The sequence below is a fragment of the Pteropus vampyrus genome, unplaced genomic scaffold, assembly GCF_000151845.1.
Source record: "Pteropus vampyrus isolate Shadow unplaced genomic scaffold, Pvam_2.0 Scaffold87, whole genome shotgun sequence".
Lineage (NCBI taxonomy): Eukaryota > Metazoa > Chordata > Mammalia > Chiroptera > Pteropodidae > Pteropus > Pteropus vampyrus.
In genome coordinates, this window is record NW_011888868.1 from 6,138,009 (window position 1) to 6,157,030 (window position 19,022).

Here is a 19,022-nt window from a genome sequence, read left to right on the forward strand (position 1 = left end):
GAGAGCCATCTGGCAGTGCTGAGTCTCTAGTTTCATCAGCCCAGCTACTACCCAAGTTTGGATTGGGTTTCTGTCACTAGCAACCAAAGAGTTATAACTAATATTCATGTTATATATCAGTTCATCTAAAAAGAAGATTAAAAGGCTGAAAAGGAAAACTGGGGCCTGAGTCCTCTATCACGGCCCAACAGACTTACTTCTCAAACAGCACCGATCTATTCATTAGCCAAATTCAGGTTTAGTCATTCCAGAAATTCAAAGAGATTTGGTGAAATCAAAATATGCTTACTGGGGGAGGGGAATTTAAGGCTGGATTTTGAGAGGAGAGACCAAAAGGCACTCTCAAAGCACTACTGCAGGCTGAGGATCTCTTTATTCCAGGAAGGGCTGTAAATACTCATGACTCCTTGGGAAGATCTTTAGAGGCACACATACTGTACTCTCACTATTCTTAGCAGCATTCCATGATTTGCGAAGGGTTCAGTATCCCTGCGGCTGCACATCCTGGGAGAAAGATGAGCTGGCCCCTCAGCCGTGCTGCCCTGCTTAGCTCAGGAGCTTAGCAGTGTGAACTTGACTCACATTGCAGCTGGGAATTAAAGCTGAGGAGCTCCAGGTGTTTTTCTTGAATAAGCACTCCCCAGATTTCTGCAAGGCTTTGGTTAATTCCCAGAGTTCTAAAAAGGTTGATGCTGACAATATTTGCCAATTTCTCATTGATTTTATAGGGAGAAATTTCAGAAATCCTTACTCTACTCATTTCGCCAACATCCACTTCATATTTTGCATTCTACTCTATAATGTATCCAAGTTGTTTTAATATGGCATTATTTGATTTTAAATTATTTAACATGGAATGAAATACACTCTCTGGAAAGATACACTGAGTTTATTCTGGGACTTCACACCCACCAGCATACTCCTAAGCAGTATAGTTCATTATAACATTCTAATTATGTGTTGTCTCCTACACCAGACTGTAACTTCCTTGGCTGTAGAACCAAGTAGAAGTCATTTCTGTCAACTGTGCCTAGCACAACATTGAAGTAGGGTGATTATAAATATGGAGCCAACCAATTGTCTATTATATTTCAACAAAGCCAAAAAAAATTGACAAAAACTCTTCAGAATTGGGGTAATTTCTAAATCAATATCTTAAAATAAAGATGAGAATGAAATAGAAAAGCCTGCTATTTGGAAATGTTATGGGCGATCAGGTGTCTGTGTTGTAGGAGTCAGGAGTTCGGTTCACGGATCCTCCACGGAAGATTTATGTGGGGGTCCGGACACTCTGTGAAGAAAGAGCAGATGAAAACTTGCAAACAAAAGTGATTTTATTGAGTAAAGTAGGCAGAGTAAAGTACACTTGGAAGAAAGTTCAAGCGGACACCTCAGTAGAGGATTGAGGGCCCCAAGAAGTTGATGGCTGGGGGTTACATAGGCCATAGAGTTTCTTTGTTCTCCTTCTGTCCCTCCCATCTTGAATAGTGTGAATTTTTCACTCCTCCCTCAGACCCTCCTGCTCCAAGCTGGGGTATGCGCAGTGGGTGCCATAGATGGGAAGTCATACACCAGCACTGTGGGAGTTTTGAGAGTAAGCGCATGCCCAGTTAACTCATTTTTCCCATACCAGTTGAGAGTCCTCAGAGTAAGGTCCTATAATGGTCATTTGCAGTTACTTGATTTGGGGAAGTGTGGGGCAGGGGAGGAAAGGGGATGAGGAAGGTGCTGGCACTACTAAGATTTTTGCCTGCCCGTCTAGCCTCTGACCTTGAGGGACTGAGGGAGGCTTCACAAGCCTGCCAGACCCCTGGTTGTATGTTTTCTTCTGCTGAGCTTGTCTCGGGGCCTTGTTAACCCTTCATTGTCCCTCTCCTTTCAGCTCATATTTACTTATCTATCCAGCCTGTTAGAAAAATATATGCTAACTCTGCAGCGACAAGTTTCCTTTACTTGGGATCTTGGTGACAGCTGGGTTCTCCTGGCCTCTGCTTCTCACCTCTCTCTCCAGGGACCAAGACCTTCTGAACTTTACCCCAAGGAGAAGCCCCTGGGGAGCTTCTGGTTCTGAGCAAGGCCTCCAGGGCTCCTGGCCCTTCGTTCTCAGTCCTGGCTGTGCTGACCTTCCCCTGTACTAGACCTTAGTGGGCATGGTGGGCAAGCCACATAAATGTGCTAACTTTTCCCATCAGCAGCTCTTTTCCTATTTGGGGAATTTCATAACCATCCCTGAGAGAGATTCTTCCTTCTGCATCCAGAAAAGCAGCCTTATTCCAGGCCTCCCACTGAGCCCCTCAGAGTCCCATCCCACTAGCAGCACAATGACTGTCAAATGTGGACAGATGTGGCTATGTTTGCAAGAACTCCTTGAGACAGAACTTTGAGACCTGAGCTATGAAGGAGAGTCAGAAAGAATAAGCACAAACAGGTAATGGTCCTGCCAGCACTTAGGGTCCTGAAAAGCTTCTTTTTTCTTTCAAGCTTTATTGAAATATAATAGATAATTAGTTGCTCATATTTACATTGTACAATTCAATGAGCTTTTTTCAATTATAGTTGGCGTACAATAATATACCAGTTTCAGTTGTACAGCATAGTGATCAGATATCTAAATAACTCTCAAAGCAATCACCCCGCTAAATCTAGTACCTCTTCCCCTTTACATATTTATTACAACATTACTAACCATCTTCCCTATGCTACACTCTACATCTCTATGTCTATTCTTCAACTATCCATTTGTACTTCTTAATCTCTTTGCCTTTTATTCCCTGTCCCAGCCCCCAACCACCCTCCCATCCAGTAGCCCTTTAAATAGTCTCTGATCTATGGGTTTATTTCTGCTTTTGTTGCTGCTGTTGTTGTTTATTTTGTTCTTAAGATTCCACATGTATGTGAAATCATGCAATATTTGTATTTCTCTATTTAACCCATTTAATTCAAGCAACACCTTCTAGGTCCATCAAGGCAAAATCTTTCTCCATCCCCTTCCTTTTTCTGTGTGTATCTTTTCATCTAAAGCAACCTCTTGTAGGCAGTATATGTAGAGATCTTGTTTTCTTATCCATTCAGCCACCCTATCTTTGGGTTGGAGCACTTAATTCTTTTCCAGTTGAGGAAATTGTTGATATGAATGTTATTACCATTTTTTATTCCTGTTTTTGATACATGTTTTTTCTTCTTAAAGAAGTCCCTCCAACACTTCCTATAATACTGGCTTGGTGTCGATAAATTCCTTTAGCTTATTTTTGTCTGGAAAGCTCTTTACCTGACCTTCGAATTTAAGTGATAGCTTTGCTGGATAAAGTATTCTTGGTTGTATATCCTGGGTTTTCATCACGTTGAATATTTTGTGCGAAGCCCTTCTGTCCTACATAGTTTCTTTTGAGAAATTGTCTGTCTTATGGGAGCTCCCTTATAGGTAACTATCTGCTTTTCTCTTGTTGTTTTTAAGATTCTCTCTTTGTATTTAACCTTTGGCATTTCAATCATGATATGCCTTGGTGTGGGCTTCTTTTGGTTCATCTTTCTTGAGACTCTTTGAGCTTCCTGGATTGTATGTCTATTTCCTTCACCAAGTGAGGGAAGTTTTCCATCATTATTTCTTCAAATAGCTCTTCAATATCTTGTTCTCCTTCAAGTACCCACATGACATGGATGTTTTTACATTTAATTTTGTCGCATAGGCTCCTTAAATTAATATTATAGTCTTGGCTTCTTTTTTCTTGCCATTTTGATTGTATGTCCTTGGCTTCCACATCCTCTATATCGGTGGTTTGGTCCTCTTCTTTATCCACTCTGTTGATTTCCTCTAATATACTCTTCATCTCAGATTATGTGTTCTTCATTTATGACTGGTTCCCTTTTATAATTACCATTTTTATGTTTTTATCTCTTTTTTAAAGTTCTCACTGAATTTATCTATACTTCTCCTAAGTTCATTGAGCATCTTTATAACAAGTATTTTGAACTCTGCATCTGTTAGATTGCTTGACTTCATTATTCCTGGATCTCTGTTCTGTTCTCTTATACGGTTTCTGCTTCTTTGTCTTCCCATTTTGGCTGCCTTTCCGTGTTTGTTTCTATGTACTAAGCAAAGATCCTAAGTCTCCTGGTCTTATCAGTGCGGCTTTGTGTAGTAGGTGTCCAGTGGTACAGTCATAAGAGGAGTTCAGCTGCTGGCCAAGTTTAGCCCCAGCCTGTGCCCCTCTGGAGTTACCTGTTAAGCTTCAGCAAGCAATGCACAGATGCTGTGCTTATAGTTGCCTCAAGAGGCCACACCAGAAACTGAGGCCAGCTGCCACCAGTGTGAGTCTTAGCGCTGCTCAGCAAGGAGCACCTGACTTGCTGAGGATACACCTGGATGTGGCTTGGGTGGAGCCATGAGTTGAGGGAGGTGGAGTTTCAGGGAATCCTCTGGGCGGAGCGACCTCTGTTATCCAGTACAATGACATGTCAGCTATGGCAGCAATGCGTCTGCACACTGGAATAGGGGAGGGCTCAACAGAGGAACAATGGATACCGCCGACATTTCTGCCTGGGAGAGAGCCTCGCTCTGACCTTCGCTCCCACAATTCACTGTCCCCTGTAAGTCCCTAGCACCCTCATGCAACTGACAGGCATTGGTGCTCAGAGCGAGCAAGTCCATCACTGTGAAAATCCTCTCACAGACTCAACCCTTTTAAGAGGTGTCTGCAGCTGCTGCTGGGGCAGCCTCTATCCCATTCAGCCGCTCGGGACCGGGCAGTCTTGCATCTTTGCCCCCTCCTACCTTCTACTGTTGCAGGTTAATTATTTCTCTTCCTAGTTGTAGTGCTTCTGCTCATCCAGATCTCAGGAGACTTTCCTTGCTGTTTGCTCCATGTTTCTGCCACAACTTTGATTTGGTTGCAAGAGAGTTGAACAAAGCTTCTATCATTTATGCAGTTTTTTCCCCATCTCACATGGGGGAATTCTTTTAAGCACTTAGAAATGAAAGTAGAAGCAGCTCTGAAGAGCAGAGCCAATGATATTGGAATCTAAGGACTCTACGTTAACCCCTACAGAGGTAGGTAACATGCTAATATTGTTGCCATATTGCTAGAAAAGCCAAAGAGGGAGAGAATTTTTGGTATTAACATGCCCCCTCTTCTGGTCAGGTTTTTCTGAAGGTATGGAGCTAGCAATCATTTATACCTTAGTAAGACATACTTAGGTAAACTTACAGCTTTTTATCACTGAGACTAGCTGCACTGGAGAAGTGAGCCTTTTGCTGCATGTACACAAACATAAGGAGGTAGATCTTTTTAAAGCCTACATCTTCTGAGGCAACAACAGGTGACAGGATGGCAGAGGACACACTTCGAAGCAGCTGAAGTTACTGAGGGCCAAATAATAAAAGCTTCTAAATAATAATGCTTCTAAATTTTCTGTTTTAATTCCGAATATGCTAAATACCTATAGACATAATCCACATCTGTTAAAGCTATTTAGGGTCTCTTATGATTTTTAAGAATTTAATGAATCCCTGAGACCAAAACATTAAAAAAGCATTCCTCTATGACAGCGGCCAGGCACCCTTACGTCTCACTTTGGCACCAAGATTACCCCTTAACTTCCTCTTGCGCATCTAAAGAGGGTAGGTGGGCTGTTCCCAAGTGCAAGTGGTGAATCATATGTCTGCTCCTAAAATTCCATCCCAGCCGGGCACACCAAGACATAGATGCAGGAAATCTGTTACTGAATTTACAATTGGTCTGGCCACCACACATGGAGGACAAAAGAGAACGACAGTGTTTCCAAAGAAATGAGGGCTGGGCTCACCAAGGAAGGGAGGACCATCTGCTCTGCATCTTTGGTCTTTGGGCTGTTTCTTAGATAAAAGACCCCAGAATAATCTTGCCCTCAGAGCACAGGTGACTTTGCTAAAAAGAAAAACAAAAAACAAAAAAACTCACCAAGAGACACCAGCCTGCATCCTAACATAGCATCTCCCAGGAGAATGCAGAGGTGGTCCCTGCTCCCCACACCCTGGAAAGCAGAAAATCAAAGGTCTGTCAGGGCATCTGAAAGGCTGTGAAATAGAGCACATGCCCCAAGCACCCCAGAGCATGGAGAGCCCAGCAACCCCATGGAGCCAGGCATGCTGGCTGGACCACCACCACCAAGGCCCTTCCCACCTCCTAGGTGTGAGATCTCTGCCAAAGATAAATGCCAGTTAGTTAGATTAATTCCTGGAAATTTTTTAACACCCTAATGTATGTCTGTATTCTTTTCTTTTTCTAGAAAAGTTTAAGTGTGTGTATCTTCCTCCCCTAGCAGGCCAGATTCAGCCCAGTCTGCATTCAAATATTAAGAGGTTTAAAAACCAGGCTTGGCCTCATGGTGTCCGATGGAGAAGGACTGACCAGGACAGGGTAAAGAGAGCAGACAAAGCCTCAGGGACTTCTTTCAGAGATCACTGAACATGCAGCAGTAACATAGAGATGGTTGCTGACTTTCCAAGGGCCCATCTGTTCTCCATCAAGGCCCTGGCTGCTGCAACAGGCATCCCTCTTGGCCAGGCAATGCTCAGGGTAGTGGCTCCTAGAATCTTCCACTCAAGCTGGGGACCACATGTGCTAAATGGAAGTGTCCTTCTCCACAAGCAGCAGCTCCTCACTGCCCCTTGTGTGCAGCCCAGCTTGAGCCTGTGGTCTGGAACAGTGGGCCCTCAGCCCAGTCTTATGCCCTGCCCGCTTCCTCATCTTCTCCACAAGGAAATCTGGCTTCACACTCCCTCTCCAGAGCTCTGGCTTTCCACTTCCTTTAAGCAGGAGCAATGGTTAGCACTCCCATGTTGTCCCACCCCAGTTCTCTAATATGGAAAAGGAAGTTTTCTCAGTGCTCTGCCCCAACCACTGTTTGCTCTGAGCATTACCCCCCAGGCACCTTTTCTGGAATCCTGTGGCAGCTGAGCTTCTTTCTGATGTTGGAACATGCAATGGGCCTTCTCTTCATTCAGATTTTCCTGAGAGTCCAGAGGCCTCTGGGCTCTCTGGCCTGGTGCCTGTGCCGCTTACCCTGAACAGAGCTCGCATCCAACTAATATCCAGGGGCTGTGTCTTTTATAAATTCACCTTTTGAGAGTGGGTCAGACACAGGTCTGTCCTTAGGCATGCCCAACCTAGTCCACAGCCAAACCTAAAACTTTTCTCAAAGTAAAAGAGGGTTGAGTCTTTTAAAACTGGCTTCCTAATGTTTTCATTCTTGGCAGCCAAATCTCACTGGCAGTTTTTCAGATTCTTAAAGCCAAGTGAATTTTCTCTTCCACTCTTTTATTAAAGAGTAATATCCCCAAGAACAGCACCATGGTGACATCAGAGAATGTTTTTAGGAGATGCATGCTAAAGTGCTCTGAAAAGAAACATCATGATGTCTGCAACTGATTTTCACATCACACACACACACAGTGAGAAAGAGTCAAGCAGTTATTAACCAGCAGGAGTCTAGGTAGAATTCAGTAATACTAGTCTTTCAGCATTTCTGTGAGCTTAAAACTTCAAAATTAAATTTACAGGAAAAAAAAAATCTAAGAATAAATCCTATAGTTCCAGGATTATCTCCTTGGGCCTGCCTGCCTTCTGGAGCCTTTTACAATTACAGCTTCTAAGAAATCAAAATGCATGTCCTTGAGACTGGGGTCTCAAAGTTCCCTCAGGCTCCAGCTGTCTATGATGCAGTAACTCTTCTTGGTGGCTTCCTGGCTGCTTTAAAGTGCTCTCCTCACATTTCTGGAGGTATCCTGCTTACAGGAATAATGTGAACCTAGAGAAGGCCAGCACTGGCCTGAGACAGCAGGCCAGCAGCCCCATCTAGTGGTGGGACAGGGGCAGCAAGCACCTCCCCTGCGGGCCTGACACCCCCGCCACACCAAACCTCCTCACACACTACTCTCTCTAACCCACTCCAGCATTGCCTGGTCAGTAGTTTGAGAGACAGCGTACAGCATAGAAAGATCATGGGCTTTGGAGGCAAACAGCTCACAATAGGTGCTCAATAAATACCTGCTGACTGCATGGATGGCTTGAATCCAAACCTAGACCTGTGACTTACCATCATATGGTTTTTGAGCAAGTTATGTAATATCTCTGAGTCTCTGTTTTCTTATCCAAAAGTTGAGATTATAAAAGCATCCTGAAGGCAGGGGTGAAGATTAAGATAGAAGGAGGAGATGGAAGATCCTGGAACATAACAAACCTGGTAAAGGCAGCCATTCCTCAGCTGTGGTTGTCCTCAACTAAACGCATCCAGAGAAACCCCCAGGCATTCACGGAAAAAGGATGGTGGAAAGCACAATATCCATGCCCTGCGTGCAAATTCTCAGGGTGAGGGCATCAGACGGGCTCCAAGTGGGGAGAGGGGCCTTCTCCACATTTCTGTACCAAACTCAGCATAGCTCCATGCAGAGAGACAACAAGAATTCAGCAGGATTGGCAGTTGGGCCTCAAAGCTCAGGCTGCCCATAGGGAGCATCTGAGACAGAGATGGGGTTCACTGAGCAATAACAGCACAGGCCATGGAGAACAGCCAGTGAGCAGTAGACCTAAACAGGGCTTCAGGAGAGCAACAACCCCAAAGGACAGCTATTGGCACAGGTGAGGTCTCGTGGGAGACCTGGAGTAGGCAGCAAATGCCCACAGTCATGGAACCCTGAGTAGGAAGTATGGGAAATCAATGCATGGTTGTTCTGAAGCTATCGGTTCCATAAGTTTCTGCCAATGACTTGTGCAGACGGAGGAACTATGTTTGCCAAAATTGTGACCCACATAGTGACAAAAGAGCCATTCAACCTTTGAGTTAACAAAACCAAGATATAAAAATTATTCAATCAGCGGTACAACAAACTTATACCCACAAAGATAAAATTTGGCAGAGACAAAATGCAGGGGTGGAGGAATTCATGTAGGAGAAAAAGCAGGATTAAATCTTTCTCAGGCTCCGAGAGAGCTAATGGTGATGTGGTGCTGAGAAGGTTAACCACATCCTGGCTAGATCGCTAGATGTATAATACCCATGACATAAGAGCACCGGCCAACCTAACCTTGGAGTTGGCCATGCCGCAGTCTTCCCTTGTGTCCCAGGCCAGCTCTGAGGACCATTAAGAAGGACATAGAGACATCAGATGGAAAACATCGAAAAAGAAAAGGCAAGGAGCCATGATGGCAAGGAGTATAAAAGGCATGACATAGGAGTTACGGCTGAAAAAACCAGGATATTTACCTTGGAGAAGTAAAGACTTGATAAAGACACAAAACAAGTCATCTTAAAGTGTTTATTAAGATGCTGCCATGTGCAAAGGGAGGAGATCCATTCTAGGATACAGACCTGGCCTAGATAAGGAGGGATGTTGTCTCAAGTGTTGTTCCAGAGATGGACAGCCATGGGTCAGGAAAGTTTCAAACCATATACTTGAAACTCAGGAGGCCCAGACAGGCAGACGTAAAACCAAGCACCCTCTGAGTCTTTTAGCTCTAACATCACATCATTCTCTACGTCATGAAGCCCATATTCATACAAGTCCAGGAAGCACAGAGAGTCCCAAACACATGAACTCAAAGAGGACCACACCAAGACACATCATGATTAAAATGGCAAAAGTTAAAGATGAAAAGAGAATCATAAAAAGAGCAAGAGAAAGGCAGCTGTTTACTTACAAGGGAGCCCCCATTAGACTGTCAGGTGATATCTCAACAGCAGCTTTGAAGGCCAGAAAGGCTTGGCACAAAATATTCAAAGCAATGAAAATTAAGGACCTACAACCATGACTACCGTACCCAGGAAGGCTATCATTTAGAATTGAAAGAGAAATAAAGAGCTTTCCAGACAAGAAAAAGCTGAAGGAGTACATTACTGCCAAACCAGTATCACAGGAAATGTTAAAGGGACTTCTTTAAGAAGGGAGGAAAAAATAGAACCAAAAATTGAATAATCAAGTGGCAATAACTATGTACCTATCAATAATCACTTTAAATGTAAATGGATTAAATGCTCCAATAAAAAGACAGGGTAGCTGAATGGATAAGAAAATAAGACCCATGTATATGCTGTCTACAAGAGACCCACTTCAGATCGAAAGACATACACAGACTGAAAGTAAAAGGATGGAAAAATGTTTTATGCGACTAGAAATGGAAAAATAGGCTTTGAAACAAAGTCTATAATAGGAAACAAAGAAGAACATTACATAATGATAAAAGGATTGATCCAACAAGAGGATATAATGCTGATAAACATGCACCCAACATAGGAGAACTTGAACATATAAAGCAAACATTTACCAAAATAAATGGAGAGATCAACAGTAATACAGTCATAGTAAGAGACTTTAACACCCCATTGACACCAATGGACAGATCTTCCAAACAGAAAATCAACGAGGAAACAGCTACCTTAAATGACACGCTAGACCAGATGGATTTAATTGATATTTTTAGAGGATTACACCCCAAAGCAGCAGAATATACATTCTTTTCAAGTGCACATGGAATATTTTGCAGGATAGACCACATGTTGGGCCACAAAAAATGTCTCAATAAATTTAAGAAAAAAAATAATGAATTCTTACCATTTGCTACAACGTAGATGGACTTAGAGGGTATTGTGCTAAGTGAAATAAGTTAGACAGAGAAAGACAAATACCATATGATCTCACTTATGTGCAGAATCAAAAGAACAAAATATATGAACAAACAGAACAGAAACAAACTTCTAGATACAGAGAACAAACTGATGGTTGCCAGGTGGGAGGGGATTTGGTGGATGGGTGAAAAGCTGAAGGGATTAAGAAGTATAAATTGGCAGTTACAAAATAGTCGTAGGCTGTAAAGCACAGCATAGGAAATATAGTCAATAATATTGTAATAACTATGTATAGTGCCAGATGGGTACTAGACTAATTGGGGGATCACTTTGTAAATTATATAAATGTCTAACCACTGTATTGTACAACTGAAACTAATATAAAATAATATTGAATATCATCTGTAATTGGGGAAAAGCCCATATTCTTTTTTTTTATTGTGGTTGACATACAATATTATATTCGTTTGAGATGTACAACACAGTGATTAGACATTTATATAATAACAGATGACGTGATCCCTCGATAAGATTAGTACCCATCTGACACAATACATAGTTATTACAATAATAATGTTGGCTATATACACTATGCTGTACTTTACATCCTCATGACTGTTTTTACAACTGGCAATTTGTACCTCTTACACCCTTCCCCTTTTTCACTCCTTTCTCCAATGCCCCTCTAAACTGGCAACCATCAATTTGTTCTCTGATCTATGAGTTTATTTCTATTGTGATTGTTCATTTCTTTTGTTTTTAGATTCCACACATAAGTGAGATCATGTTTTTTTTCTTTCTCTGTCTGACTCAGTCCACTTGGTATAATATCCTTTAGAACTATCCATGTTGTCACAAATGGTAAGATTTCATTTTTTATGGCCAAATAATATTGCATTGTTTGTACGTACTATACCTTCTTTATGCAGTCGTCTATTGATGAGTGCTTAGGTTGCTTCTGTATCTTGGCCGTTATAAATTATGCTGCAATGAACAAGGGGTGCATATATCTTTTCAAATTAGTGTTATGGGTTTCTTGGGATGGATACCCAGAAGTGGAATTGCTGGGTCGTAGGTAACTATTTTTAATTTTATGAGGAAGCTCCATACTGTTTTCCATAGTGGCTACATGAATTTATGATCTTACTAACAGTGCATGAGGGTTCCTTTCTTCACATGCTCAACCACACTTGTTGTTTGTTGATTTATTGATGACAGTCATTCTGAAAGGTGTGAGATGATATCTCATGTGGTTTTAATTTGCATTTCCCTGATGATTAGTGATATCAAGCTTCTTTTCATATGGCTATTGGCCATCAATGTGTCCTCTTTGGAGAAATGTCTATTCAGGTCCTCTGATCATTTTGTTTGTTTGTTTGTTTGTTTTTTGCCGATAGACAACATTTTATTTATCAATGCATCAGTCAATGGACACTTGGGTTGCTGCCTACTTGAGGTTTTCAGTTTTTTTTCCGGCTTTATTGAAATATAATAAATAATTTGTTGCTTGTATTTACATTATACAATTCAATGAGCTTTTTTTTCAATTATAGTTGGCATACGATAATATACCAGTTTCAGTTTTACAGCATTGTGATCAGAGATCCATATAATTCACAAAGCGATTACCCACTAAATCACCTGCTACATGTTTATTACATTATTAACCATCTTCCCCATTCTACACTCTACATCTCCATGTCTATTCTACAACTATCCATTTGTACCTCTTAATCCCTTTGCCACTTTTCACCATCCCCCCATGTCCCTCCCATCTAGTAGCCCTCAAAATATTCTCTGTATCTATGAGTTTATTTCCACTTTTCATGTTGTTTATTTTGTTCTTTAGATTCCACATGTATGTGAGATCATGTGATATTTGTCTTTCTTTATCTGACTTATTTCATTCTGCGCAATACCTTCTAGGTCCATCAAGGCAATATCTATTTCCATCCCCTTCTTTTTAGTCTGTGTGTGTCTTTAAATGTGAAGTGAGCCAAATAACGTGGTGACTTCTAGAAACTGAAATTGCTCTCATGTTACAACCAGCAAAAAATCGAAGGCCTCGGTTCTATAACTGCAAAGAACTGAATTCTTCCAATAACTAAAATGATCAAGGAAATGTAGAACCTCCAAAAAGGAATGCATGCAGCCTAGCTGATATCTTTATATTAGCCTGATGAGACTAATGTTGAACTCTTGAACTACAGAATTATAAGATAATAAATTTGTGTTGTTTAAGGTACTATGTTGGCAATAATTTGTTACAAAAGTAATAAAAACTATAAAGCAACCGAGAGTTTAAAGAGAGGTGTAAAAACTCAAAACAAAAGTAAGTTGACAATTTATAGAACATCGAAAGTCTTCTTAAACATTGACTGGGACTTATTCTTGGCTGATCCTTTCATTTAATAGTTTGAATATTTGATTCCACTCCTTTCTTGCTTGTAAGGTTTGTGTTGGAAGTCTGATGATAATCTAATGAGTTTTCCTTTATAGGTTACCGTCTTCTTTTCCCTGGCTGCCCTGAGAATTCTTTCTTTGTCATTGATTTTTAATAGTTTTAATACAATGTGTCTTGGAGAAAGCCTTTTTGGGTTGAGATAATTGGGTGTTCTGTTGATTTCTTAAATTCCAGTTTATTCCTTAGATTTGGGAAATTCTCATCAACTATTTGTCAGAAAATGCTTTCTAATCACCGCTCCTTTTCCTCCCCTTTCAAGAATGCCCATTATTCTTATGTTTCCTTTCCTGATGGTATCAGCTAGTTCTTATATTTCTCTTTCATTATTTTTCATTCTTCAGTCTCTTCTTCCTTCTGATGTATTTCTAGATTTCTGTCTTTGATGTCACTGATCCTTTCCTCCATTTGGTTGACTCTATTTCTCAAGCTTGCTATTTCAGTCTTCATCTCTTTTAGTGTGCTCTTCTCTTCATCTCCAGAAGTTGTATTTGGTTCTTTTTGAGGGTTTCAACCTCTTTGCTAAAAAACTCATTCTGCTCATCTACTCATTTTTTTCAATTCTTGGAATTGTTGGTATGAATTATTTTGGATCTCACTGAGTTTTTTGGAAGTTCCAGCCCGAATCTCTGTCCTTCAATTCGCATACTTCTATGTCTTTAAGCTTATTTTCTGGAGATTTTTCTTTTTCTTTCTGACCTGCCTTGTCACCTTGGTTGTTCATGGTGTTCAATGGACTATATCTCTGCCTAGGCATTAATAGAAATGTATTCCGCTTTTTTTTTTTTAGAAAGAAGATTTATTATATAAAGATCTCTCTTTAGTCTTTTGCAAAGAAGGCATTTTTCTTTTGGTTTCCAGTAGGTGGTGTCTAAGCCTCTTGGATCCTTGCTTTATATAGTCTTAATAATGCCTTTTTTTTTTCTTACAGATATTCAATCACACTCGCTACCCTCAATCTCAGTCCCTGTCAGTGTTAGTGACAGTTTCGGTAGCACTTGCTCAGATTCCCCTGGGGCTGGCTCTACAGTGTTTGGTCTTGGAGGATATTGAGGGAGGTGCCCTCTGGGTTTGGATGTGGGGGCTGAGGCTCGGCCTCATCTTTTGCAGCCATGGCTGGTAATAATCAACTGTTGCTTCTATACTGTCCCCACTTCTCTACTGTCCCCACTTTTCTGCTTTCTGCCCTGATCCCTAGGCACTGCTGGCTGCGTAGAGCTCACAGCTCTCTCAGGCAGGGCTGTCAGGGAACCCACTGCTCCTTCTCCTCTCCCTTTCTTCCTGCAGGGAGCTCTGGCTTGAAAGGCAGCTTCTTTTATTCTCCCAGTCTAACACACTACTCCCATAGTTCTGACTTGTGGTAGCTTTTATTTGCAGATCCTTCTCTTAGATAAGTAGGTGGGGCTAACACTTGTGTGCAGGTTGGGTGATTTTTGTTGAATTTTAGATGTTCAGCTCATTGTTGTTTCAAGGGAAGAGATCTAGGAACATCTCTCATTCTTCTATTCTTCTGACGTCACTACTCTGCCCATTTTTTTGATCGGGTTATTTACTTTTTTGTTATTGAATTGTATGTTTGTTGTATATTTTGGATATCAATCACTTATCAGATATACCATTTGCAAATATAGTATGGGAACATTTTGAGACATCTGAGACAGGCTCTTGTAGTTTATTTTTTTCTGGACAGATTTTTGTTTATTGTCTTAAAGTGTAGCCCTTTAAGGCCCTTGGCTTTGTGGGGCCTCAATTCTAACTCTCCTCTTCTATGCTCAGGCTACTGCCTTTGCCTCCATGGTCAATGAAACACAAGCCCTTTTCGGAATTGCTAACCTCTCCCATGCAGGGCAGCCAAAGTGTTAGCCCCACCTACTTATTGTTTTCAGTTTTCTCTCTGTGGTAGTTACAATAATTCCCTACCTCAAAGATGTCTGCATTTTAATCTCCAGAATCTGTGAACATACTAGATTACATGGCAATTGGAATTAAAGCTGATAATCAGCTGGACTTAAAATTTGGTAATTAACCTCAAGTATATGGGTGGGCTTGATGGAATCACAAGGGTTCTTATAAGTGGAAGAGGGAGGCTGAAGCTGAGATTCAGAGGAGATGTGACTACAGAAGTGTCAGAGAGGCAATGTTGCCGGCTGTGCAGGAAAGCCAAAGAATGGTGGCTTCTAGGAGCTCAAAAAGCTACAGAAGCTATAGCAGGTGGCTTCTAGAAGCTCAAAAAGCTACAGAAATGGATTCCTTCCTGGCGATTGCAGCCCAGTTCTGAACCTCAAAAATATAAGATAATAAATTTATGTTGTGTTAAGCCACTAAGTTTGTGGTCATTTGTGTCATTCCTATGGAACTCACAGAAAACTAACACACTCTCTAAAATGTTTGGCCTTAAGTCTTTTACTTTTCTGTGGACTCATCATGCATTTAAAAGGACACTTGTTATGTTCTATCTAGCATTTCTGTGATTTGTAATGGGAGGGTCTCCACCTCTCAGTCTACCACATTGCTGCAAATAGAAGCCCAGCCTTAGCTTTAGAAAAATTCATACTATCTTTTATTCTCAGGCAATTCTGTGCCTTTTTATTGGTGAGTTCAGTCTATTTAGAGCGATTATTGAAATATGAGGTTTTCCTATAGCCATTTTATCTATTGCTTTCTGGTAGCTCGGTGTTTCCATTGCTTCCTTATCCTTGTGTGTCTGGTTTTTTTTTGTTTTTTTTTTTGGTTTTTTTTGTTTGTTTGTTTTGGTTAGGTTTTGTGGATTTTCCCTCTGGTCCTAGGTTGAATCAAGAAGAACTGGAAAATCTAAATAGACCGATCAATTGTATGGAAATTGAAACAATCATCAAAAATCTACCAAAAAGTAAAAGTCCAGGGCCAGATGACTTCACCAATGAATTCTACCAAACAAAGATTTAATACCTATTCTCCTCAAACTCTTTCAAAAAATTAAAGAGGAGATAATACTTCCTAATCCATTTTATGAGGCCAATATTACTCTTATAACAAAACCCAGTAAAGATAATACACAAAAAAGAAAGCTACAGACCAATATCTCTCATGAACACAGATGCAAAAATCCTAAATAAGTTACTAGAGAACCGAATACAGCAACATATTAAAAAGATTATACACCATGATCAAGTGGGCTTCATCCCAGGGGAACAGGGATGGTTCAGCATATGCAAATCAATCAATGTGATATACCACATAAACAAATTAAAAAATAAGAATCATAGGATCATATCAATAGATGCAGAAAAAAGCATTCAACAAGATACAGCATCCATTTATGATAAAAAAACACTTAACAAAATTGATATAGAAAGTACCTTAATATAATAAAGGCCATCTATGACAAACCCTCAGCCAACATTACACTGAATGGTGAAAAAGTAAAAACCTTTCCTGTAAGATCAGGAACAAGGCAAGGCTGTCCACTATCACCACTGTTATTCAATATAACATTGGAGGTCCTAGCAAGTGCAATCAGGCAAGAGAAAGATATAAAAGGCCTCCAAATAGGAAATGAAGAAGTCAAACTGTCACTATTTGCAGATGACATGATTCTCTATATAGAAAACCCTAAAGACTCCATAAGAACACTACTAGAAACAATAAGCAAATACAGTAAAGTAACTGGATACAAAATCAACATTCAAAAATCCATAGTGTTCCTATACTCTAATAATGAAATGTCAGAAAAAGAAGTAGAAAAAAATAATTCCTTTTGCAATTGCAACAAAAATAATAAAATACCTAGGAATAAATCTAATGAAACATGTCAAGGACCTATATAATGAAAACTATAAGACCCTATTAAAAGAAATTAAAGAGGATACAAAGGAATGGAAAGATATTGCGCTTTCTTGGATTGGAAGAATCAACATACTTAAAATGATCTTATTACCTAAAGCATTATACAGGTTTAATGCAATCTCCATCAAAATTCCATTGGCATTTTTTAAAGAAATAGAACAAAAATTCATCAGATTTGTATGGAAGCACAAAAGACCCTAAATTGCCAAAGCCATCCTGAGAAAAAAGAACGAGGCTGGAGGCATCACTCTTCTCAACTTTTTTTTTCTCTCCACCCCCCTCAGCAATTTATTTGTGGGCCCACCCCAGGTCACAGCTCAGGTGCAATCTGACCACAGGCCCCCAGGCCCATATGAGAATTCTATGCCCTGGGCATAAGGTTGACCAGTTCACACCAGGGGAGATGCCACTGTGCTGCCAGCACTTTGGGAAGTTTCAGGGCCCCCCAAACCCCCAATTACACTTGCTGACAGTGGGGAGATAGTGGCAGAGTCCCAAGTGCCCCAGCATCAATCTCATCCTCATAAACTAAGGACTGGCAGTACATTCATGCCACCCCGACTTCACAAAATGCATTTATGGAAATGGCACAGGGCTGGGGGTGGCCTATGGGTGGGGCCAGGCCCAGCAGCACATCCAGGTCACATGTTGGCTCATTCCCACTGCAGCCAAGAGTTGTAAGTGCAGGACACGGTGTTCCAGGCATCCATGCACTGATCCATGTACATGGCGATGCACTTCTGCTTTGAATTATCCAGAGAGCCCACCGGCTTCCCAATGCACTTCTGGAAGCACTTGTCCATCATTCTCTGCAGAAGCTCCAGAGCGTTGGCTATAGCGATCTGTACCTTCACCTGCTCCATGATGATCCCTGAGTCCAGCCTGACACCACTGGAGCCCCCGAAATCCAAGCCAAAGCTGCCTTCCATGACTCTGCAAAGTCAATCAGACTATGCGTGCAACCCATACCTTATGATTTTAAATTATACTACAAAATGACAATAATTAAAACATGACATGATATTGGCAGAAAAACAGACACATGGGCCAGTGAAACAGAGAGTCCAGAAGTAAACCTATATTTATGTGGGCAAATAAATTTCAACAAAAGAGTCAAAAACATAAAATGGAGAAAGGAAAGTCTCTTCAATAAATGGTGCTGGAAAAACTGGAAAGCCACATGCAAAAGAATGAAACTAGACTGTTGCCTATCACCACACACCAAAATTAACTCAGAATGGAGTACAGACCTGAATATAAGACCTGAAACAAGAAATTGCATAGAAAAAGAAAAAAAAAGAAAAAAAAAACAAAGGAACTAAACTCAAGCACCTTGGACTTAAAGAGGATTTTATGAATTTGACCTCAAAGGCAAGGGAAGTAAAAGCTAAAATAAATGAATGGGACTACATCAAACTAAAAAGCTTCTGCACAGCAAATGAAACCTTCAGCAAGGTAAAGAGACAACCATTCGAATGGGACAATATATTTTCAAGCAACGTCTCTGGTAAAAGGCTAATATCCTAAATATACAAAGAACTCATACAACTCAGCAAAAAAAAAAAAAAAAAAATGGACAGGACCTGAACAGACACTTCTCCCAAGAAGACATACCAATGGCCAACAAATGTATGAAAGGATGCTTAACATTGCTAGCTATTAGGGAAATGCAAATCAAAACCACAATGAGAGGGGTGGCTCTATAGTGTAGTGGTTAGCACATCTGCTATACACACAGAAAGTCCTGGGTTCACGCCCCAGGTGGAGCCACGGGCCAGGCTCCGGGTGCGCTGCCCCGCCCCCCTAGTGTGCCAGGGATGACAGCCCCAGGGACGCCTGGCCCCAGGGGCACCAGGCCCCGGGTACACGCAGCAAGCTTATGGGAAGAGAAGCCCGCCTTCAGAGATCCAGTTAAGGGGAAATGGAACACCCATAGGTCAAGGTTGGAAGTAGTGGGTAGGATTAAAGAGAGGGAAAAAATAAAAATAAAATACAATAAAGGAATTTTAAAAAACACACAATGAGATACCATCTCATACTTACTAGAATGGCTATAATCGACAGGACAAGTAATAACAAGTATTCGAGAGGATGCAGGAAAAAAAGGAACCCTCATACACTGCTTGTGGGACTGCAA

General features: G+C 41.0%; 1 pseudogene; it reads right to left on the reverse strand.

Moving 5' to 3' along the window:
* Window positions 1-17,517: 17,517 nt before the first annotated feature.
* On the reverse strand, window positions 17,518-17,885 carry LOC105294442 (annotated as a pseudogene).
* Between the last annotated feature and the right edge of the window lie 1,137 nt (window positions 17,886-19,022).